At 43.1% G+C, this 26,154-nt stretch overlaps 1 protein-coding gene across 1 annotated transcript in view; it reads left to right on the forward strand.

The window, feature by feature from the left end:
• FGF1 (fibroblast growth factor 1) overlaps positions 1-26,154 on the forward strand; it is a 598,188-nt gene that overhangs the window by 254,103 nt on the left and 317,931 nt on the right. The window contains exon 5 of the mRNA XM_073576425.1: positions 4,074-4,426. The gene's annotated coding sequence lies outside the window, so the exon portion shown is untranslated. The remainder of the gene's footprint in view (positions 1-4,073; positions 4,427-26,154) is intronic.

Genomic DNA, 26,154 nt, shown 5'->3' on the forward strand with positions numbered 1-26,154 from the left:
CAGTAGGGAGATGGGAGAAAGTTCCACAAGTCAACTATCACTGCAGCCCTCCACCAGTTGGGCCTTTACGACAGAGTGGCCCAACGGAAGCCTCTCCTCAGTGCCAGACATATGAAAGCCTGCATAGAGTTTGCTAAAAAACACATGAAGGACTCACAGACTATGAGAAATAAGATTCTCTGGTCTGATGAGACGAAGATAGAACTTTTTGGTGATAATTCTAAATTGTATGTGTGGAAAAAAACAGGCACTGCTCATCACCTGCCCAATACAATCCCAACAGTGAGAAATGGTTGTGGCAGCATCATGTTATGGGGGTGTTTTTCAGCTGCAGGGACAGGACGACTAGTTGCAATTGAAGGAAACATGAATGTGGCACAGTACAGAGATATCCTGGATGAAAACCTTTTCCAGAGTGCTATGGACCTCAGACTTGGCCGAAGGTTCACCTTCCAACAAGACAATGACCCTAAGCAGACAGCTAAAATAAGAAAGGAGTGGCTTCAGAACAACTCTGTGACGATTCTTGACTGGCCCAGCCAGAGCCCTGACCTAAACCCAATTGAGCATCACAGGAGAGACCTGAAAATGTCTGTCCTGACGGAGCTAGAGAGGATCTGCAAGGAAGAATGGCAGAGGGGATCCCCAAATCCTGGGGTGAAAAACTTGTTGCATCATTCCCAAGAAGACTCATGGCTGTACTAGCTCAAAAGGGTGCGTCTACTCAATACTGAGCAAAGGGTCTAAACACTTACGACTATGTGATATTCCAATTTTTCTTTTTTAATAAATGTGCAAAAATTTCTACATTTCTATTTTTTTTCAGTCAAGATGGGATGCAGAGTGTACAGTAATGAGAAAAAAAATGAACTTATTTGAATTTACCCACTGTATTTTAAAAACTATGGTGGAAAATAAGTGTTTGGTCATTAACAAAAGTTAATCTCAATATTTTGTTATATACTGTATATTTGGGGAAACATGGTGCTACCAAATTACAAAGTGTAACCACATCTGAAATATGCAGCTCTGTTCTGGGTATCACTTCATAAAAAGGATTCCCTGGAGATAGAAAAATTTAAAAAAGAGCCACAAAACTGAAAAGAGGTTTGAAGGATATTAGTTGTGGGTAAAGATTAATAATTAAACGTATTTAGTCTTGATAAGAGCTGTCTAAGGTTAGCTTCAGACTAGCGCATTTTACATGCAGCGCACGGCGCCGCTAAGCCCCGCCCCCTGCCCGCCCTGTCCGGTCATTTCCTCCTACTATCACACACTGCTGCATGTGATCTGCGCACCCTATCTTTAGCATAGGGTGCGCAGACCGTGCGCTGGCCGTGCGCTAGTAGGATTTTTGCGTGCGCTGCGCACTTTTGAAGGTGTGCCGGTGTGCGCCGAACGCACCATGTTGCATTTTGGTGTGCTTGGCGCACCTTCAAAAGTGCGCAGTGCACGCAAAAATCCTACTAGCGCACGGCCAGCGCACAGTCTGCGCACCCTATGCTAAAGATAGGGTGCGCAGATCGCATGCAGCCGTGTGCGATAGTCCGATGAAATGACCGGACGGGGCGGGCAGGGGGCGGGGCTTTGCGGTGCCGTGCGCTGCATGTAAAATGCGCTAGTCTGAAGCTAGCCTCAGAGGGGAGCATGATTAATTTGTACAATTACATAAATGGCCCATACAAAATACAGGTGCTTCTTACAAAATTAGAACACCATCAAAAAGTTTTCCACCATATGAGAAATATAGGATCACTCTTCAAGGAGGCAAGCCTTCTTTACTATACGAATTATTATTCTATGGAGCAGTCTACCTGAGGAGATAGTCATAGGATCCATGGTTTTAGAAAATGCTGAGATGCTTTTTATTTTAGGAGGAAATAACAAATAATTATGTGTGTAAAATTCTTGTTCTGAAAATTTGCTCTTTTAGGGCAGATTGTTTCATGCAATATAGTTGTACAATCCCCTTCAAATCATGAAAAATCCTCTCCTATCCCTTTGTCACTAGTTTTTATGTATGTATGTGAAAATGGAGGCACTCATTGTATATTAGTAAAAGGCCAAAAACTAAAGTGGTGAACATTACACTGAAATCAGAAAGTGATAGTTTTTGGAGTTAAATCTACAGTTTGTTAACCAAGCCTTACACTGATTGCCCAGGGCTTTAAAATTGATGACTATGACTAATTCTTAGGACACACCACTATACTGATAATGATCTGACTTGGCGTTTCCGCTAACACGTTTTTGAAAATGGGACCCTGACTTCAGTGGCAAAGTGTTGCATCCTCTTCATTGCTTACCAGGCCTGGCTCTGTACTTATAGTAGTGGCAGCGACTGGTATTAAATGTAACGAACCGTGCTGTTGGAAACTGGAATACCAGGCACAGTAACTACTAATAGTACAACGCTGTGCCTAATAAATAATGAAGGGGATGCAGTTGCCGACATTTTAAACAGCTGATTGGCAGGATACCGAGAGTTAGGACCCCGTCACACATAGCGACGCACCAGCAATCCTGACAACGATATTACCTTGTCAGGATCACTGGTGTGTCACTACATGATCGCTGGTGAGCTGCCAAACAGGCAGCTTCACCAGCGATCAGCACCAGCGACAGGAGGGTAACAAGCAATGCACGTCGCTTAGTTACCCACTGTGTACCTTAGTTACCAGCGCCCTGCTGCAGGGAGCTGGTAACCAAGGTACACATCGGGTTTCTAAGCAGCGCGCGGCACTTAAAAACCCGATGTGTACCTTGGTTACCAGCTCCCTGCACCAGTGCGCTGGTAACTAAGGCACACATCGGGTTTCTAAGCGCTGCGTGCCGCTTAAAAACACGACATTTACCTTAGTTACCAGAGCGCTGATTGCTGATCGCTGGTCTCCTGCCTGTCACACGCAGCGATGCGTGCTGGCCAGCGGGAGACCAGCGATCAAAAAAATATCCTAGCCATTCCAAGACAATCAGCGATAACCGGCAGGGGGGCTGGTCGCTGGTCAGTGTCACACGCAGCAATCTCGCTGGTGAGATCGCTGTTGCGTCACAAAACTTGTGACTCAGCAGCGATCTCGCTAGCAAGATCGCTATGTGTTATGGAGCTTTAGATCCAACAAATCTAATCTAAGGGCCCCGTCACACATAGCGACTCACCAGCGATCCCGACAACGATATCAACTTGTCAGGATCACTGGTGAGTCGCTACATGATTGCTGGTGAGCTGTCAAACAGACAGCTTCACCAGCCATCAGCACAAGCGACACTGAGCGCGTGGCATCGCTGTGTACTTTAGTAACCAGCACGCTGATGCAGGGAGCTGGTAACTAAGGTACACATCGGGATTCTAAGGGGCGTGCGTCATTTAGAAACCCGATGTGTACCTTAGTTACCAGCTCCCTGCATCAGCGAGCTGGTAACTAAGGTACACATCGGGTTTCTAAGCACCGCCCAGTGCTTAGAAACCCTGCATTTACCTTAGTTACCAGTGTGCTGATCGCTGGTCTCCCGCCTGTCACTCGCAGCGATGCGTGCTGGCCAGCGGGAGACCAGCGATCAAAAAAATGTCCAGGGCTTTCCATCAACGATCAGCGATACCGGCAGGGGGGCCGGTCGCAGGTCAGTGTCACACACAGCGATCTCGCTGGGGAGATCGCTGTTGCGCCACAAAACTTGTGACCCAGCAGCGATCTCGCTAGCGAGATCGCTATGTGTGACAGGGGCTTAAAGAGAGGCCTTAGATTTTAAAGAAATGGGTAAGACCTTTCTTTAAACTGTTTGCTTAGTCAAACCCAACAACTCAGCAATGATCTTCAGCTCAGGGTCACCACACAGGAATTAGTGGAAACATATGCTTTATCTATTAACTGATCTCTACATGTTAATGCCTCAAATTATCAGAAATATGGTTTCTGGGAAACAATCTCTTCTAAGTAAAGACAGAGCAGTCTGGAGCAGCCATCATTACACACCCTGGATCCTAAAATAACTCAGGAAATGCATGTATTTCACTGATTTTTAAGCTGTTGGAAAGTATATATTTTTTTAAACATTCCTTTTTTTTTTTTTAGATATCAGATGCCAGTCAGAACAGGAGTCTTGTATGACAACAGGTTCTTCCTTCCCTGCCTGCTTCATTTTTATATTGAGCAATCGACATAATGTCATTTGATGTGAATGCCGGAGCCTGCAGATTATTCACCCTGCTGTGATAAAAAAAATCTGCAAAAGGCCAGACTTCTGGAGCACTGATTGCTTCTGGATCTCCGTAGGAGAAACCAGGCGAGCATACAACGCAGGACTTGCTGACAGCACTGCTCCACCCCTCATTTTTCCCATGATATCTGCTGTGCCACAACGAGAGCTCATTCCCTGGAATATAGATATTTGCAGAAATAAGAGCCTCGCAGCCGGAACACTACAGGTAGGTCACTATGGTGGTTAATATATAACACTATGGAGATGATCAGTCTAAGGCGTGGTACATTAACAATGAAACCCATACGTATGAGATGTGCCCTTCTTCTGCCAGCTGTTTGTTTGATAGGTCATCATTACGTAATTCACAATGTCTTATTTCCTTGATCTGACGCATTCTTATGATCTCTGTGCAAAAGCTACAATAAATGACCTTACTGTCTCCGCCGCTATTGATTTGGAGTGATAATGTGATATATACTACAAGTTCATCAATATTGTCATCAAGTGGGAATATAGACATTAATGTCGACAAGGTGGTAATTCTACCCAATAAATGCATAAACTTCAGACACGGCTGCAAAGAATAGCACTCAGATTTAATAATGTTACCATTAAATATGAGTCGGGAAATCTAGTCTTTCATTTATCTTCAATTTTACATGAAGTTCACTGTTATGACCACATTCACAGGTGGTGGATTTTTCAGGCATATTCAGAACTAAAATGTAACAGCAAAGAACAATATAACAAATGTGAAGATACTATCCAAAACCCCACTTGATATTTGCAGATCTGTATTTTCTGTTGATTTTGCACAACCAGTGTCTTGCTGAAATATTATCAGGACATTTAGCGTTTGGATTGGGTTGTCTTAGTTGTGATATTTTGTTTTCCAAACGTTTTATTGGAGTTTTAATAAATGGGGAAGAAGGTGTAGGGGAGGGAAGGAAAGATGAAAAGGAAAAGAAGGAAAAGAGGAAGGACAACAATGTCCAAATGTAAAGAATACATAAAATGTAACATGTTAATGCAGAAGCATATTATACAATGAACTATTACAAAGGTAAGTATTTAAGCATATAATATATTAAATTTGTTCCAAGCCAAAGACCTAACCCCAAAGGGGCCTAGGCAGGTGCACTCTGGTTGAAGACCTTAAGAAAACAGCTCCAGCCATCTAGACCATTTCCTAGCATGTTTGGCAAATTGATCATGCATATGTGCAAATTTCAGTTGAAAGGAATGATGAAGGCTAATTTTGTCTATAATATCGTTAATTTGTGGAGGCTTTGGATTTTTCCAAAGGAAAGCGATATTGTGTTTGGAAACTAGTAAAATGTGCATAATCAACAGCGTGTTAGTAGGGTCAATTTTGTCAGCGTTTAGAGAAAGAAGGGCCAGACGAGGAGACAAAATAAGTCGCGTTCCTAAGATAAAATCGATAAGATTTGAAATCTTTCTCCAAAAGGAAACAATTTTGGGACATTGCCAAAATATATGAAAAATATTTCCTGGCCTTCCACAACCCCTCCAACAGAGCGGAGAATTGTCAGGGTTGATTCTATGGAGTCTTACAGGTGTATAATACCATCTCGTCAAAAGTTTGAAGTGGGTCTCTTGTAGTGATAAGGAAATGGTAGAGGCGTACGAGAGGGAGCATGCCTGTTCAAGGTCAGGAGGGTCAATTATTTTATGTAATTCGTTTTCCCATTTGATAATATTTTGAGTCTTGACCACTGCAAAGCTATTATTACACCACTTGTAAGCATACTCAAAACTCCTGAAAATATTATGGTCTATATTACAAATAAGATTAACTGCTGGTTCAGAAATTCTTGGTGAAATAGCAAGGAACTCATGGAGTTTGTTTTTAAGGATGATATATTGTAAGAATGCATGAGTAGTAGATTGAAAACTATTCTTGAGTTTGTTATAAGGTGTACAAAGAGCACCATCGTATAAATCTTTGAGTCTTTTGAGACCAAGTGCAGACCAAATGGGGTCAATAGTCTGATTGGATGCTTGAAAAATAACTGATAAGGTCAAATTTTTTAATGTGACTTCTTTATTAGAGCCTCTTTTTGGAACAGAAATTTTTTTCCAAGCTTCAGAAATAGCTTGAAAAATTGGATGAGAGTTTTCAATTATTTTTTTATGAAGGAGTTGGTTCAGAATTAGTAGGTGAAGAGGTTTATAATTGTTAAAAGACAATTCTAGTTCATGCCAAGCTGGTGTCTTATCATGTGGCCACCAGAATGCACTTTGTTTGACTAAATTTGCAGTGTAATAAGCCGTGATATTTGGGGAACCAGCTCCACCATAAGATTTATGATTGTAGAGAATGTTTTTTGCTATTCTGGGTCTTTTGTTATTCCATATAAAGGAATTCAATGAGGCTTGGAGATTTGTAAGAGAAGAAGTGGGAACTTTTAAAGGAAGAGAGCGAAGTAGATATAGGATTTTTGGGAAGATATATGATTTAACCATCATGATTCTTCCCCACCAAGAGAGTCCATCATCTCTAGATATACGAAATTAATTAAAAAGCTTTTTGGTAAGAATCTCTAAGTTTAATTTTATAAGAGAGTTTATATTTTTGACAAATTTTAGGCCTAGGTGTGTCAGCCCATCAGTAGCCCAACCCCAAGGCGAGAGGCCCTCAATTTTTCCTTGGTCTATTCCCAGGTTAAAGCCAAGTATTTTGGATTTAGAGTTGTTTATTTTAAAATAAGAGACCTTGGAAAAAGTCTGGATTAGAGTTTGTAAGGCAGTGATAGAGTTGCTTGGATCGGTAAGGGTAAGAATTATATCATCTGCATATAACGCTATTTTAAAATCTCTATGCAAGGTTTTAATTCCTGAGATCTTTGTACTATTCCTGATTAATTGGGCCAGAGGTTCAATGGCCAATGCAAAAAGCAATGGTGACAAGGGGCAGCCCTGTCTAGTCCCATTAACTATATTAAACGTAGGGGAAAGATGATTGTTGGAATATACCCTCGCCCCAGGGCCGGAGTACAAAGCCATAATACCTCCTGGGAGTCGAGAATTCATTCCAAATTTTTTGAGCGTCGCTTCGAGATAAGACCAATTAAGGCGGTCAAACGCTTTCTCAGCATCAAGAGAGATAACAGTGGCTTTGAGGTTTTTCGAGGAAATGAGCTTAATTACGTTAATGAGCCTTCTCGTACCATCTATGGATTGTCTTCCTTTAATGAAGCCTATCTGATCGTTGGAAATTAGTGTCGGGAGAAATTGATTTAGTCTATTAGCCAAGATTTTTGCGTAAATTTTTACGTCTGTGTTGATGAGGGATATAGGTCTATAATTAAAAACTTGGCTAGTGTCAGAATTTGGTTTATGGATTACGACAATGGTCACTTCCAGCATCTCTTTGGGAAATTGACCTGATTGGAAAGCTGAATTAAATACTTTTACAAGGTGAGGGGCCAATAAATTACTAAAAGACTTGAAATAATCATTACTAAAACCGCCTGGTCTGGGTGATTTAAATGTTTTAAGTTTTTTTTATAGTTTCCAGGACTTCTTGTTCAGTGAAGGGAGAAGACAAAAAAGATAAGTCTTCAGAGTTGAGTTTTGGAAGGTTCATGCTGGAAAAGAATGATCCAATCTCTGAGGTAGTTGGCTGAAAATTAGGGTTATCCTGATTAATATTATACAGATTTTTGTAATAATCGGCAAAAGCCTTTACAATATCTTTAGGGTGGACCAGAGATGTACCATTAGAGGAAGTTATAGTGTCAATTCTATTCTGTTTCCGTATATTCTTAATTCTGTTTGACATGTATTTTGAAGGGCAATTTATAGATAAGTAATGCTTGCATTTTGCCGATCTAATAGCTGAGTCGTAAAAATTGAATATGAGTTTCCTTAATTGCATTCTAAGATCGGTAAGTTCTGATAATACAGCTCATTTGCTAGAGGAAACAGAGGATCGACAAAGTTCCTCTTCTTTAGATTTAATTGACTGTTGTAGGGCAAGGATTTTATCTCTGTTAACTTTTTTTTTGTCTGGAGGAAATTTGGATCAAAACTCCCCTCAATACCGCCTTGTGAGCGTTCCAACAGGAAAATGGATTTAGGAGGACGGAGTCGTTTTCACTAAAATAATTCTGTAAGGCTGAGCTGATTTCAGATTTGGTGGAGGGGTTATGAAGCAAAGAGGAGTTGAATTTCCACATGAATTGAGGGTGAGTTGGAGGCCCTATTGTGAATTCTGCAGTTACCGGAGAATGATCTGAAATAGCTTTATTAAGTATGGAGACGGAGGAGGACCTTGGCGAGGAGAAGACGTGTGATTATCAAGTCTATTCTAGAGGCCGACTGATGGACATCAGAAAAATGAGTAAATTTTCTAGATGTGATGTTCAAACAGCGGAATGAGTCGAATAGCTCGTGATTATAAATCCAGCTGTTCAAGGATTGCGATCTTTGTCTGCTGGGGGAGGTGGAGTCTAGTGTATTATCTGGCACCATATTAAAGTCACCTAATAAAAGTAGAGTTCCTGAGCGTAAGATGTCGATTTTTTACATTAGCTTATTTAGGAAGCTAAGTTTTCTGATGGTGGGAACATAAGTATTAACTATTGTGAAGGTGTGGCCGTTCAATTTGCATAGGAGAATATGATAGTGACCTTTTTCGTCCTTGACTTCAGAGAGAAATTCAAAGAAAATTGAATTACCAATCAGGGTTAAAACCCCAGCTTTCTTTCATGGGCCGCAAGACTCAAATACAAATGGGAAATTTTTGAGATTTATAGAAGGGTGGTTGTCTTTTTTGAACTTAGTTTCTTGGAGGCATACAACCTCAGGATGTAACCCGTTAATTTCTTTACCAATGGAAAATCTCTTCCAAGGGCTATTTAGCCACCTGACATTATAAGACACAACTTTTATTTTCGTGTTACAAGAGTGGCAAGGACCGTATGAAGTGGGGTAGATGAAATAAGGAAACCAGAGGGCACCTACCTTTTGAAGAACTTAGATAACAAAAAAAAAAACCTAAAACTGAAGACCTGCTTAAAACCGAAAACAGAAAAACACAAAACAGTAAGAACAAAATTGTCCTTCAGAAAGGGCCTAGCCGGTAGGCTCTAATTCCTAGCGGGGAAAGTTTGTGTAAGGATCCCATTAGAGGCATCCTTTAGCTGTCAATCATAACTGCACTGTTCCTAGAAGGAAAATAATCTCATGTGATATGAGTCCATAAAGAAGTAGGGAAGTAAGAAAACCTGTGGAAAGAAGAATAATAAGCAGAGTAATACACCGAACAAATAATCAAAAACTGTAGAGAGGCCTTTTAACCAGGAGAGAAAATATGTAGGCAGGGTCTTTCCGTTGGATCATCCCGTCTCTGAAGAGGGCCTGGAGTCTTGAGAGTTAGAGTTTCTATGGCGATCGGGTATCCTGCAGTAGGACAGGAAATCTCTTCCTTAGGCGAGAATAGGACGGTCATCTTTCCTTTGTAGAATACCAAAAGTTTAAGTGGAAAGCCCCATTTATAGGGGATATTATTTTCCCTCAAGGTGGAGGTCACTGGCTTAAAAGGCTTTCTTCCTTCAATCGTTTCCTTTGAAAGATCCGTGAATAGCTGAAGGTGAGCATAGGGTTCTGGAAAACCTCCTAGATCTTTAACCGATTTTTTAATTTTTTCCTTGATCTTGAAGAAGTGGACCCTTAAGATGGTATCTCTAGGTAGATCTTTATCGATATTCCATGGTTTGGGAAGTCTGTGGATCCTATCTATGATGAGATCCTGGTCTGTAAGTGCCGGTAGTAATTTTTTGAAAATTGTCTTGACGAAGTCTTCTAGTTTATCGGGTGAGAGAGATTCTTGTATTCCTCTTCTTTTCAAGTTGTTTCGTCTGTTCCTGTCTTCTATATCCGCAACTTTAATTTTAAGTCTGTGAAATTCACATTTGAGGTCATGGGTGTCTTTTGATAAATCATCGTTCTTCCACTACAGTTAGCTGTTTTTCGTGGTTGTCTAACCTGCTGTTAAATTTATCCAAGGTGGACTGTAAAATTTTATTTTGGTTTTCAAATGATTGAGACATACTGGACGTGATTTTCTTGGCGAGAGTATCCATGTAAGAGTGTATGGATATAACATCCAGATTTTGGGAAGGAGAAGGATTGGTGTTATCCATCTTAAATTTTGACCTTTCTGGCGAAAAGTTTGGTGAATTATCTCCATCCAGAGTCAGGACTTGAAGCATCGGCTGGCGATGTGAATTTTTCTGAAGTTTTACCAGGATTTTTCCTTTTTGATGAGAGAGATGTATCTATGACCTCTTTTATGAGGAGATCTGGCCTTAAATGGGTTAACGATATCCACTTGATCTTTAAAGTGAGAATTGTAAGAATCCTGAAATTTGTGTGCTTTTTGAGGAGTCATATTAGACGCTTTCATTGATTTGGACACTGGAGTAGCCTTGTGACTCATCTTGTACCCTTTTTTGAATCCTGCCTTGCAGGGATTATATTATAGAGAATTGATATTATGGGTGATGTTTATACTGAATAAACGTTAAAAACATAGAAAATTCTTGTCTTCTTATGCCTTTTTATAAAAGGGACCGTGAGGAATGAGATACACCACAGAATCAGATGGCACTTTTAATATTGTATGGTGCATACAGTAAAATCCTTTATTAACTGCGCGCCGATATAGTCACGCTCCCTGTGATTTTAAATGCAGCCGTGACAGGCGGCGAGTCTTCACACAGGGCTCAGTGACGACAGTCACTGCTCATAAAATATGCAACAGGGGAGTCGGCAGCTGATACACGGTACCGCTGAAGAAAGGCTGATCACCCCAGTGGAGCCGCACAGGAGCGGTGGGGAGCGGAGGTAACATAGAAATAGGCACAAATCATGGATTATTTTGTGTCCTTCCGCCTCACAGATCTATTATGACAGGAAAATGGCATACTTGAGATAGGACGTTGAGATGAAAGAGATCCCTCCGCAGCCGTTATAGCTCCCAAAGCCTCACACAAAGCAGGGGAATATAGCTAAATTAGGACACCCTGGGACTTCCAAAGGGTCTAAAATAGACAGACAAGAGGAGATTCCAAAAAAAAAGTCAAGGTCTTTTAATTATGCAACGAGAGAAATCCTGTCAGATTAGGCACAGGGTAGGGACTATTTTGTATCCTTCTGCCAATCAGCTGGTATATGACAGGATTTTTGTTAAAAAATATCTCCAAAAGACAATAAAAATCTTTAAAATGTGGTAGACAAGCGTGGAGATACTTTTTCTGAGGACAAGGACAGCCGAAGGGTAATAGAGGGAGCAAGGAAAGGATTTTTTCACTCACGGTTCAAAATAGTGTCACCTTGCAGTAAAATGGCCGGAAAAGGCCTCAGATTTCAAAAATGTCTTTTTTAATGTCCAAACCTCAGACAAGGGATATCAGAATGTACCTCTGAGTAACGAGAAAACAATCCTTCCGTGGGTTATCAAAGAGAGAGCTTTATTTGTCGCTTTAGGAGATGCCTCCTCAGAGATCCTGAGCCGTGCGTGTTACACCATCGCCAGCTGAGGCCACGCCCCCCCAGTTGTGATATTTTGGCCTACTAGAATAGCTTGAATACATTGGGTTTACACACCAATGTTTTGGTTCAGTCACATGACAAACACAGTTCACATGACTATGGTGGGTGTCATCGCATGCAATACCTTTTAGTATAATATTGTTATAATTATGTTACCCAATGAAATCTGCATGACAGCACATACAGGCTTGTACGAGGACTGCACATACTGTAGCTTTGCTATGTGAAGTCCTCAGGACAGCTTCAGATATGAATGTATTACAGCATTAGTTTTGTGAACAGTAGAACCCTGAGGGGCCCTAATCTTGCAGACAGAATGCCGACTTTATCCCTTTTCCACATCATGCAGTATATAGAGTATTGAAAAAATATTTATACCCTATAAACTTTTCCAAATTTTTTTAAATTACACCCACACACGTTAATTGTATTTTATTGGGATTTTATGTGATGTTCCAACACAAAGTAGCGAGTATTTGTGAAGTGTAAAGCAAATGAAACATGGTTTTCTAAATATTTCAAAAATATAAATCTGAAAATTGTGACATGCATTTGTATTCAGCCCCTGTGAGTCAATACTTTGTGGAGCCACGTTTTGCTGCAATTACTGCTGCAAGTACCTTGGTAGGTTTGCAGTTGTGCCATACTCCTTTCATTTTTGGATGATGGATTGAACAGCGCTCAAAGAAATGTTCAGAGCTAGGGCTGTTTTTTTTTTTTTTAACCTAACTCTGCTTCACTCTCCTCCACCACTTTATCCCTAACCTATCTGGTGTGTTCCTTGGTTTTCATGATACTGTTTGATCCTTAATATTCTCAAGCAAACCTCTGAGGCCTTAGCAAAACAACTGCAGTTATGATGAGAATAAGTTACACACTCAGTTTACTAATTATGTGACTTTTGGAGGCACTCGGTCACTCAGGATTTTACTTAGGGGTATCAGATTTCAGGGGGCTGAATGCAAGTGCATGTCACAATTTTCAGATTAATATTTTTAAAATAATTAGAAAACCATGTGTTCCATTTAGTTTCTCAACATTCGTACTCCTTCTCAACAGTGGCGTAACTAGAGTCATATGGGTTACTGTGTAAAACTGACTAGGCCCCCCATCTACATGTTGCTCAGACACACGGATCTCAGTGGTATTGCAAGTCCCTATAAAGATATATTCCCCCTCAAAAAAATACAGATAAAATTAATTTTACAGAAAATGCAGCAATAAGATAATGTTCTAAGTGGTATTTCTAAATATTATAGTTATATAGTTACCAAATAAAAAATAGTATCTCCATACTGCTGAGCAAAATCCTCTTTACCAAGACCAAGATTAGCAATAAAACCACTATAAAAGTAACAAATAATGACACCACACTATGACCATATATTAGCACTTACTGTGTGTCAATATAACATCTATTCTGTTACTAAACAAAAACCACTATACCAATAGTACCACAAACAAGGGATACCATATGTCATGCCAACACACACAATAATTCTAGAAGAACAGATGTAAAGTTCCCTTATGAAGGCCTCTTTATGGCATGTGGTCTCAAGACCAATCTCCAGCTAATATTGCATCCAATACAAAAGTGGGACGCAAAAGAGGATAGACTTCCATCCAGCCTCTGTTTCTCAATTCCAACCTTCAGACTCCATCTGGAGACCATGTGGTTAACGTTATGAAGAGGCATTCACGGGTGAAGGCCACAATGGTCCTACTCCTGGGATTATGGTGTTAGGTAGCATAATGAGCAGTAGCCAAACCATTCTAGTCTTTATTCCAAGTACACTAACAATGCTGCATTACATTAAATGGTTATGGAATCAATGGTACGGGCAATTTTACAAAGTCTCCCAAAGTGTTCCAGGCCATGGCCTGCAACATCTCTGGACTTGTCTCCCATTGAGCACATTTAGGACAGCATTGGTTGGCAATTTCAGTCCACCAGCGGGTCTTGATGATTTGTGTAATCAAGTGCATTTGGCAGGACATTCCTCAGACAACAATTAATAACCTAATAAAACTGCATGTTTATACAGGGTACTCATACTCAATACTGAATAAATTGAGATGTTTTTACAATTTTTTTTCCATTTTTTCATCATTTGCCTATTATTAACCCCTTCACCTCCAAGACTGTTTTTACGTTTATGACCAGGTCAAATTTTGCAATTCTGACCAGTGTCAATTTATGAGGCAATAACTCTGATGAAATGCTTCAATGGATTCCACTGATTCTGAGACTGTTTTTTGTGACATATTGTACTTCACGATACTGGTAAAATTTCTTTGCTATGACTTGGGTTTATTTGTGAAAAACAAACAAACAGAAAATTGAGCAATTTTAAAACTTTAAATTTCTATGCCTCTAAATCAGAGAGTTATATCACACAAAATAGTTAATAAATAATGTTTCCCACATGTCTTCTTTACATCAGCACAATTTTTCAAACACAATTTTTTTTTGGTTAGGAAAGTATGAAGGTGAAAAATTTATCAGCAATTTCTCATTTTTCCAACAAAATTTACAAAACCATTTTTTAGAGACACATTTGAAGTGACTTTCAGGGTCTATATGACAGAAAATACCCAAAAGTAACACAATTCTAAAAACTGCACCCCTCATGGGTTTCAAAACCACATTCAAGAAGTTTATTAACCCTTCATGTCCTTCACAGGAATTAATGGAATGTGGAAGGAAAAAATAAACATTTTACTTTTATTCCAGAAAATTTTTACTTTAGACCCCAATTTTTTTATTTTTTCAAGAGTAACAGGGAAAAAAAGGATTGCAAAATTTGTTTTACTTTTTCTCCTGAGCATGCTGGTACCCCATATGTGGCAGAAAACCACTGTTTTGGCACATGGCAGAGCTCAGAAGGGAAGGAGTGCCATTTGACTTTAAATGTAAAATTTGCTGGAATAATTAGCGAACGCCGTGTCGCATTTGGAGAGCCCCTGATGTGCCTAAACAGTGGAAACCCCCCCCACAAATGACACCATTTTGGAAGCTGACCCGTCAGGGAACTTATGTAGATGTGTGGTGAGCACCTTAGACCCCAAGGTGCTTCACAGAAGTTTATAATGTTGAGCCATGAAAATAAAAAAAAAATTCCCCACAAAAAATTTTGCTTTAGCCCCAAATTTTTCATTTTCACAAGCGTAACAAGAGAAAATGGATCATACAATTTGTTGTCCAATTTGTTCTGAGTACACAGATATCCTATATGTGGTGGAAAACTACTGTTTGGGCACATGGCAGGGCTCAGAAGGGAAGGAGCACCAACTGAATTCTGGAGCACAATTTTGGCTGGAACAGATTGTGAATGCCCCTGATATGCCAAAACAGCAGAAACCCACACAAAAGACCCCATTTTGAAAACTAGACCTCTTAAGCATTTCATGTAGCAGTATAGTGAGCATTTTTAACCATCAAGCGATTTGCAGAATTGTATAACAATTTTTTTCCACTAAAATGTACTTTGGACCACAAAATAAGTTATGCAATTTCTCCTGAGTACGCCAATACCTCATATATGGTTGAAAACTACTTTTAAAGCACAGTGCAAAGCTCAGAAGTGCCATATTGTAGTGCACATTCTGCTGGAATGATTTGAGGCTGTCATGTCACACTGGCAGAGCCCCTGACATACCAAAACAGCAGAACCCCCCCTAAAGTGACCGCATTTTACATACTATTCCTCTCAATGAATTCATGTAGCGGTGCAGTGATCACATTTACACCACGGTTGTGTCACAGAACCTTACACCATTGGGCGGAGAAGAAAAATTAGTTACATTTTACCACAAAAATTTTGTTTTAGCCCCAGATTTTACATTGCTACTTGGTGAAATTGGTAAAAATGGCCCTAAAATCAGTCCCACAATTTCTGCTAAATGTATCAATACTCCATATGTGGCTGCACAGTACTTCTTAGCTACATGGTATGTGTCACGCGGCTGCAGCCGCGCACTCCGCCTATCCCTTCTCCCCGACCGCAGCTTACCCGCTCACCGGCGGCCTCCTCACCGCGGTTTCGGCTGCCTCTGGCTTCTCCGCGATCCCTCCTGGCTCCTCTCCTCCACCCGGCGACCACGTCAATCCGGGCTTCTGGATCTCGCCGGGTGCGCGCCCCTGTCCCTCCTCCTCGGCGCGCGCGCGCACACAATGTGCTCGGGCGCACGCGCGCCTCCTGTTCCTCCTGAGGTCACGCGCCTTCCTCTCTTGCACTGGAGAGGTCACGACCCGGAAGCCTCTGATACTACTCGTATATCAGGCCGCCTCTCCCTGCTAGCGGCGCCTGATTATCACTTTTGCTTTGATAGTGATTCTGGCCCGTTCATCTATGTACGCTCCTGCGTCCTGTCTGTCTGTAGCTCACCTGCCTTCTCCACTATCCTCTCTCCTAGGATCGGGATGTCCGTGGTCGTGTCCCGTCCTGTCCTGTTCCCGCACCTGAGACCGCTCTGATTGTGCCTGCTGTCCCCGTCTCGCATGTGTACGTGACCTGACCGCCTTCCGTCTTCCTACTCCAGAGGAGGCTCCCGCCAGCATCCCCGGCCTGTGGCTGGCCCCTCTATACACTCCCTGGGTACCAGCTGCCGTGGTAATAGTTACCCGCGGGCCTGCCCCAAACACTCCCTGTATAGGGGGTGGTCCACCTGGTCAGCTCGCCCCTGGGAGGTTCGTTGCCATGGTCTAGCGGGTCCACCCCAGGAGTACCTAACAGTATGTGTTGTGAGTTCATTTTCCCCTTCATTACTGAGGCCCGAGGAACTCCCTCTTCTGGTAAAGAAAGGTAGTGAGCCTGATTATCAAACACCTGAGGCTGATGATGATGACTGGCTGAGCGGAGTTACTGACTGGATATAAGGCTGCCGACGCCCTTCTACCCTGCGGGTGATTTCTCTGTGGGATCCTTGGAGACCAGTCTGAATTCCTGCTCCTCTAAAGCTAAGTTTGCTGCTCGGCCTTTTGCTTTGGTGCTTTGACTTTGTTTTGCTTTGTTTTTCTGGATTTCTGCCATTCCCTGCTGGGGTGTGCTGAATTCATTTAGCTCTGTCTTCTGAAAATACCTGAGCGCTGATTTAGTTTTTCAAGCCTAGCTGCTTCAGGGCCTTTTTCATATCAGCTTGTTGACTTATGTGTCATGATCCCAGTGCGGGTTTTTGAGCTGCACACCGGGGGTTAATGTTTGGAGCTCTGTGCAGGGTTTGACCTGCACACTTGGGGTTAATGATTGTGGCCTCTTTCTGGTTCTGGGAGAGCTTCATAAACCCCTGGGTAGCTTCAATCCCTGCCAGTTATACTTTTGCCATTGGCCTAGTGTGCTGACCCCCGTGTGCCTGTTTGTTGCTATAGCTTGTTTATATGGTTCTGACCCGATTCTGTTTCCCGTTGTTAGTTTGCCTGTTGATTTTGTACTGCGTTATTATCTGTGTATGACTCATTGCATGTGACCTGACTACCCTCTGCTCGCCCCTCTTGTACCTTGCAACTATCTGTGTATGACTCATTGCATGTGACCTGATTACTCTCTGCTCGCCCCCTTTGGTACCCTGCAGCTATCTCTGTGTATGACTCATTGGCTACGTCCTGACTATTCTCCCTGTCTATGCCCCTTGGTAACTTTGTCTCGCAGTTACTCTGCTAGGAATTGTCTTGCAGCTCCTAGCTCTGTGGAGTTTAGGCCACGCCTCTAGCAGTCACGTGCTTCAGGTCCTGCGGCTCTGAAGTACGCATCTATTCGGTTGCTGCCCGCTCCACAGGTAGCTTTGAGCACTGTTCGCTTTACTCAGGACACGCGCACTGGCTCAGTGAGTAAGTTCAGTGCGGTGTCTCTGACATTATAACTGGCCCACAATTTTTTTTTTTTCTCTTTCTCTCTCCTCACTTCTGCAGCATGGACCCAATGTGTGCTTTATCTGAGCAGGTGAAAAGCTTGACTCAGTCACTGCAGAAGCTTAGTTTGGAACACCAAGCTCTGGCCCAGTCCCAACGGCGGGTTGAGGACTCAGTTCAGGGGGTACTTTCCGCAGGCTTCCAGCAGGTGGGGAATAGAGATGTCATTTTAATCCCACCTGAATCCCCGGTTAAATTGCCAGATATATTTTCTGGTAACAAGGATGACTTCAGGGCATTTAAGAAGGGCTGTAAGCTTTATTTTTCTTTGAGACCCCGCTCCTCTGGGGATGAGAAACAGAGGGTGGGGGTGGTGATGTCCCTGCTTAGGGGGTCCCCACAAGCCTGGGCGTTCTCGCTTTCCTCTTCTGCCCCTGAGAGAATGTCTGTGGATGCATTTTTTGAAGCCTTAGGGCTTATTTATGATGAGCCTGATAGAGTGCGGTTGGCTGAGGACAAAGTGATGAGTGTCTGTCAGGGGGGGCACTCGGCCGAATGGTTCTGTACTGAATTCAGACGTTGGGCAGCGGAGATTTCCTGGAGTGATGCCGCCCTTCGGGGGCTGTTCCACAGAGGCCTGTGTGAACGTCTGAAGGATGCTTTGGCACTTCATCCTCCGCCTGACTCCCTGGAGGATGCCATGGTCCAAGCGGTTCGCATGGATCGCAGGCTGCGGGCTAGAGGCATTATGCAACGGGAATCGCCCTTATTCTTCAGTGGAGATGAGACCCAGACTCTTCCTATGGCTATGGAGGTGAGCGCTGTCACCTGTGAGGGAAAAGAAAGAAGACGCCGCCGGGAAAAGCAGTTGTGCTTCTATTGTGGGAAATCTGGACATTGGAAGAAGGACTGCCCCTCCTGTCCGTCATCCTCCAAGATGGCGGGAAACGACTAGGTCTGGGTAGTAATCGAGGAGGCTACCCAGACCTTCAGGTACAATTTTCCTCATGTGCAAAAATGGTGCTGCAGGTGGAACTGGAACTTGGTTATGGTCCTGTTCAGACTACTGCTTTTATTGACTGCGGTTCGGCTGTGAACCTGATTGATACCAAGGTTATGACTCTTAATAAGATAGGGACAGTCAGGCTTCATGATCCTGTTAAACTTGTGGCAATTGACTCATCTCCTCTTAACCAAGATGGTATCTGTTGCAGGTCCGAACATTTTTCTCTAAAAGTGGGTTCCACTCATGTGGAGAAACGAAGTTGTCTGGTGCTAGATAACTTGCCTGCAGGACTGGTACTGGGGATGCCTTGGCTTCAACGCCATAATCCTACCTTTGATTGGGTTACAGGGGAAATCACTCAATGGGGATGCAATAATAAATGTGGTAACCGGGGACATCTTGTTAACGCTGTTAAATCCGTGTCTGTGTCGTCTGTCGATCTGGAAGGTATTCCGGAGTACCTGAAAGATTTCGAAGACGTTTTTTCCGAAAGTGAGGCTGAGGCGCTGCCACCACATAGACCCTATGATTGTGCCATTGATTTAGTACCCGGAGCCAAGTTACCTAAGGCTCGATTGTTCAATTTGTCTGGGCCTGAGCGCCAAGCCATGAAGGAGTACATAGCTGAGAGTCTCCGCAAAGGGCATATCAGGCCTTCTGTGTCACCTGTGGAAGCAGGGTTCTTCTTTGTGAAGAAAAAAGATGGTGGTTTGCGGCCATGCCTCGACTTTCGGGAACTGAACAAGATAATGGTTAGGAACTCTTACCCGCTTCCCCTCATCCCAGACTTATGTAACCAGTTAGCTGGGGCCCAATGGTTCTCCAAGTTAGATCTGCGGGGGGCCTACAATCTGATAAGGGTTCGGGAAGGGGACGAGTGGAAAACGGCATTCCTCACATCAGAAGGACTCTTTGAGAACCTGGTAATGCCGTTTGGGTTAACTAATGCACCCGCTATTTTCCAAAATTTCATCAATGTTGTGTTTTCTGATCTGATAGGCCGTTTTGTTATTATTTATTTGGATGATATTTTGGTGTATTCCCCGGACAGTCAATCTCACTTGCAACATCTAAAGACAGTTCTCCAGAGACTCAGGGAGAACCAATTGTTCGCCAAATTGGAAAAATGTTCATTTTTTGTACAGGAGCTGTCTTTTTTGGGGTTGATTGTGTCCTGTGAGGGGTTTCGTATGGATCCTAAGAAGGTGCTGGCGATCGCTGACTGGGTTCAGCCTCGAGATCTCAAGGGGCTCCAGCGCTTCTTAGGATTTGCGAACTATTACCGGAGATTCATTAAAGGTTTCTCACAAGTGGTGAAACCACTCACGGATCTTACCCAGAAGGGAGCTGATGTAAAAAATTGGTCTGTACTCGCTAAGGAATCCTTCTCAGCGATTAAGAAATGTTTTATGTCTGCCCCGGTGTTGGTGCAACCTGACCCGTCCAAACCATTCATTGTGGAGGTGGATGCTTCTGAAGTGGGGGTGGGGGCTGTGCTGTCCCAGGGTCCGGCCACCCTTACCAATCTCAAACCCTGTGCCTTCTTCTCCAAGAAGTTCTCTTCAGCTGAGAAAAACTATGATGTAGGCAATAGAGAACTTCTTGCGGTCAAGCTGGCGTTTGAGGAATGGAGGCACTTTTTGGAAGGGGCGGCTCACCCTATCACGGTTGTCACGGATCACAAAAATTTGGCATACCTTGAATCTGCTAAGAGGCTTACTCCTAGACAGGCCCATTGGTCACTTTTTTTTTTCACGATTTCAGTTCTCAATTACTTTTCGACCGGGGTCCAAAAATGTTAAAGCGGATGCCCTGTCCAGAAGTTTTGATCCAGTGTCTCCCTCTGAGCCGCCGTCCTCCATTCTTCCCCCAGGGGTGGTAGTGGCGGGGGTCTCAACTGAGTTGGAACAAGAAATCCTAAGGGCTCAGGCCCTAGCTCCGGCAACCAGGCCAAGCGATAAACTGTTTGTTCCAGATTCATTGCGGCCTAGACTTCTGCAGGAGTTTCATGATTCTAGGCTGAGTGCTCATCCAGGTATCACGGCCACTAGAGAGGCAGTAGCCAGGGGTTTTTGGTGGCCTTCGTTAAGGTCCGATGTCAAGGAATTTGTTTCTGCTTGTGGCATATGTGCCCGTTTCAAAAGCTCGCATAACCGACCGGCTGGGGAACTCATACCTTTACCGGTTCCTGATAGGCCATGGACTCATCTTTCCATGGATTTTATTACCGGCCTTCCACCTTCCAGGGGCAATACCGTGATCTGGGTGGTGGTGGATAGGTTTTCTAAACAGGCCCATTTCATTCCCTTGGCAGCATTACCTTCAGCAGAAACGTTGTCAAGATTGTTTGTGCAGCATGTGGTCCGATTGCATGGGGTACCCCTGAATGTTGTGTCTGACAGAGGTGTGCAGTTTGTGGCCAAATTTTGGAGGGCGTTCTGTATGAAATTGGGCATCTCACTCTCCTTCTCGTTGGCATATCACCCGGAGAGTAATGGTCAGACAGAACGCACCAATCAATCCCTGGAGCAAATTCTCAGGTGTCTGACCTCCGCCAGACAGGAGGATTGGTGTGATGCTTTACCGTTGGCTGAATTCGCTTTTAACAACCAGGTGAGTCAGTCCACCAACATGTCCCCATTCCTGATTAACTATGGCTTTAATCCGCATTTTGGGGAGTTTTCTCGGGTGGATTCCGGTTGTCCAGGAGCAGAGGGGTCCGTTCAACGGTTAAAAGACCTCTGGGCTGAGGTCCAGCGTAATATCTCTCGAGCCCAGGGGTGATACAAATATTTTGCGGACAAAAAGAGAGCCTCGGGAGACATGTTTCAGGTGGGAGAGAAGGTTTGGCTCTCCACGCGTAACATCAACTTAAAGGTACCATCAGTTAAGTTGGGACCAAAGTTCATTGGTCCGTACGAGATTATGGAGATAGTCAACCCTGTGGCATATAGGTTGCGTCTCCCCGCCTCCTTAAAAATATCTAATGTGTTCCATAAGTCTCTGTTGAAACCAGCAGGATCTGTCAAAGAGAACTCTGAGACTGTTGTTCCCCCAGTGCTGGTGGAGAGTCAATTGGAGTATGAGGTCGGACATATTGTGGACTCTCGGCGGGTGCGCCGCTCTTTGCAGTACCTGGTCCACTGGAAGGGATATGGACCAGAAGAGCGCTCATGGGTCCCTGCTCGCTTGGTAGATGCAGATCGCCTGGTTCAGGCGTTCCATGCCAAGTACCCGGGGAAGCCTGGGGGTCCGGAGGCCCCCCGTTGAGAGGGGGGTACTGTCATGATCCCAGTGCGGGTTTTTGAGCTGCACACCGGGGGTTAATGTTTGGAGCTCTGTGCAGGGTTTGACCTGCACACTTGGGGTTAATGATTGTGGCCTCTTTCTGGTTCTGGGAGAGCTTCATAAACCCCTGGGTAGCTTCAATCCCTGCCAGTTATACTTTTGCCATTGGCCTAGTGTGCTGACCCCCGTGTGCCTGTTTGTTGCTATAGCTTGTTTATATGGTTCTGACCCGATTCTGTTTCCCGTTGTTAGTTTGCCTGTTGATTTTGTACTGCGTTATTATCTGTGTATGACTCATTGCATGTGACCTGACTACCCTCTGCTCGCCCCTCTTGTACCTTGCAACTATCTGTGTATGACTCATTGCATGTGACCTGATTACTCTCTGCTCGCCCCCTTTGGTACCCTGCAGCTATCTCTGTGTATGACTCATTGGCTACGTCCTGACTATTCTCCCTGTCTATGCCCCTTGGTAACTTTGTCTCGCAGTTACTCTGCTAGGAATTGTCTTGCAGCTCCTAGCTCTGTGGAGTTTAGGCCACGCCTCTAGCAGTCACGTGCTTCAGGTCCTGCAGCTCTGAAGTACGCATCTATTCGGTTGCTGCCCGCTCCACAGGTAGCTTTGAGCACTGTTCGCTTTACTCAGGACACGCGCACTGGCTCAGTGAGTAAGTTCAGTGCGGTGTCTCTGACATTATGTCTTTGATAGGGTTTTGGCAGATTGCAGACAGCAGCCTTCCTGTCCTTTCCTATCTAGGTAGTTTTGGGCCCCGTCTTTGCTCAGTCTATCTTTCTGTCTGTGTTAGTATTTTCATCTTGCTTCACCGTCATTATATGTTGGGGGCTGCCTATTGCTTTGGGGTCTGCTCTGGGGCAGTTTAGATTTCCCCTTTCTTTCTTTAGGCTTATGTAATTCTCCGGCTGTGATCGAGGGGTCTAGGGCATCGTAGGAACCCCCGACGGCTACTGCTAGTTGTGTTGATAGGTTCAGGGGTCTGCAATCTGATAGTTGCCAACTTCTCTGGTTTTCTGGACTTAGCTTGCATTTCTGCTTTTGCCTCCTACGGTGACTCATTCATAACAGAATCACCCGCCATACCGCAGATCCTAGGGTACTCAATAGCAGGAGAGAATTGTAAAAAAAAAAAAAAAAAAAAGTGTGTATATTTTTCCTCTATATCTCTGAGGCCGTAGGGGGAATTTTTTTTCCTCTCAATGGAGATAAAGCAATTGTCTGATCGTGTGGAGCAGCTCGCTGCGGAAGTGCGGGGAATTTCCGCCTACCTTGCTCATTCACATGCTGCTGAACCAAAGATTCCTACACCTGATGTATTTTTTGGGGATCGGTCTAAATTTTTGAATTTCAAAAATAATTATAAATTATTTTTTGCCTTGAAGCCTAACTCGTCAGGGAGCTCCGCGCAGCAGGTTAAAATTGTCATCTCTTTGCTGCGTGGCGATCCCCAGGATTGGGCGTTTTCTTTGAAACCAGATGATCCTATTCTGACTAATGTGAACACATTCTTTCAAGCTTTGGGGTTGTTGTATGACGAACCTAATGCCATTGATCAGGCTGAAAAGACCCTGCTGGCATTGAGCCAGGGTCGTGATTCTGCAGAATTGTACTGTCAAAAATTCTGAAAGTGGGCAGTACTTACTACCTGAATGTTAATGCCTTGGCTGCTCTCTTTCGGAAGGGGTTGTCAGAAGCTGTAAAAGATACTATGGTGGGATTTCCTGTTCCCTCTGGTCTTGACGATTCTATGTCATTAGCCATTCAGGTTGATCGGCGTTTGCGCGAACGCAAAGCTGCACGAGAGGTGTTGCCACCTGTTGAACAAATTTCTGAACCTATGCAATGTGATAGAGTTTTTTCCAGAGAGCAGCGTCAGGAGTTCAGAAGGCGTAATAAGTAGAGTTGAGCGATACCGTCCGATACTTCAAAATATCGGATCGGAATGGATCGGCCGATCTTTAAAAAAAGTATCGGTATCGCCGATGCCGATACCGGAAGTCCCATTCAAGTCTGAGACTTCCGGTATCGGAATTGGAAAAACCCTTTCCTGCCCTTGTACAGCCTCTCGGGGGTCTGTGCCGGCCTGCCGGTGGGCTGTGCGGACTGCCCGGGGTCTGTGCACCCTGTGGGGGTCTGTACCGGCCTGCCGGGGGGCTGTGCCGGCCTGTCGGGGGGCTGTGCTGATGTCCGGGGGTCTGTGCAGGCTGCGGGGGGCTGTGCTGATGTCCGGGGGTCTGTGCAGGCATCGTCCGATCGGACTACAAGTCCCATTGGGCGATGCCTGCTACCATGACAGTGATTGACACATTAGCCAATGATGGGACAGTAGTAGTCCCATCATCCGGCCTATGTGTTGAATGTAAAAAAAAAAAAAAAAAAAAAAATACTACATACATACATACTACATGCTACATACATAGTACATATATACTACATGCATGCTACATACATGCTACATACATACTACATACATACTACATGCATGCTACATACATGCTACATGCTACATACTACATACATACTACATGCTACATACATACTATATACATACTACATATATGCATCATACATACTACATGCTACATACATACTACATACTACATATATGCATCATACATACTACATGCTACATACATACTACATACATACTACATGCATGCTACATGCATACTGCATACATGCTACATACATACTACATGCTACATACATACTACATACATACTACATGCATGCTACATACATACTACATGCTACATACATACCACATATATACTACATACATACTACATACATGCTACATACATACTACATGCATGCTACATACATACTACATGCTACATACATACCACATATATACTACATACATACTACATGCATGCTACATACATACTACATGCTACATACATACCACATATATATGACATACATACTACATGCATGCTACATACATACTACATGCTACATACATACTACATATATACTACATGCATGCTACATACATAATACATGCTACATGCATGCTACATACATACTACATGCTACATACATACTACATACATACTACATGCATGCTACATACTACATGCTACATACATACCACATATATACTACATACATACTACATGCTACATACATACTACATTCATGCTACATACATACTACATGCTACATACATACCACATATATACTACATACATACTACATGCATGCTACATACATACTACATGCTACATACATACCACATATATACTACATACATACTACATGCATGCTACATACATACTACATGCTACATACATACTACATATATACTACATGCATGTTACATACATACTACATGCTACATACATACTACATGCTACATACATACTACACACATACTACATGCATTCTACATACATACTACATGCTACATACATACCACATATATACTACAAACATACTACATGCATGCTACATACGTACTACATGCTACATACATACCACATATATACTACATACATACTACATGCATGCTACATACATACTACATATATACTACATGCATGCTACATACATACTACATGCTACATGCATGCTACATACATACTACATGCTACATACATACTACATGCATGCTACATACATACTACATGCTACATACATACCACATATATACTACATGCATGCTACATACATGCTACATGCTACATACATACTACATACATACTACATACATACTACATGCTACATACATACCACATATATACTACATACATGCATGCTACATACAATACATTCATACAATACATACATAGACATACAGTACATATAACATAGAGTAACATACTTACCAATACTTGTCACATTGTTCCCCGAAGCCAATGTCGTCTACGGAATAAATATTAACATAACAAACCACAAAAATACTCACCCATGATCCGAAGCAGCCCACGAGTGTGTCCCACGACGATCTTGGGTAGAGAACTGCAGCATCAGCTGATGCTGCCGCTCTCTACGGGCTGCAGGAATCCAATGACGGAAGGTAGGTATCCTTCCGCACTGTATTCCTCCGCCACTTAAGAAAAAAAAGTCCCTAGTCTCACTTTATGGTAAAAGCTGTGTGGGAATTTCTCTACCCAAGATCGTCGTGGGACACACTCGTGGACTGCTTCGGATCATGGGTGAGTATTTTTGTGGTTTGTTATGTTAATATTTATTCCGTAGACAACA

This window comes from Dendrobates tinctorius, unplaced genomic scaffold (genome assembly GCF_039654945.1).
Source record: "Dendrobates tinctorius isolate UK_male_01 unplaced genomic scaffold, ASM3965494v1 ptg000001l, whole genome shotgun sequence".
Classification (NCBI taxonomy): Eukaryota; Metazoa; Chordata; class Amphibia; order Anura; family Dendrobatidae; genus Dendrobates; species Dendrobates tinctorius.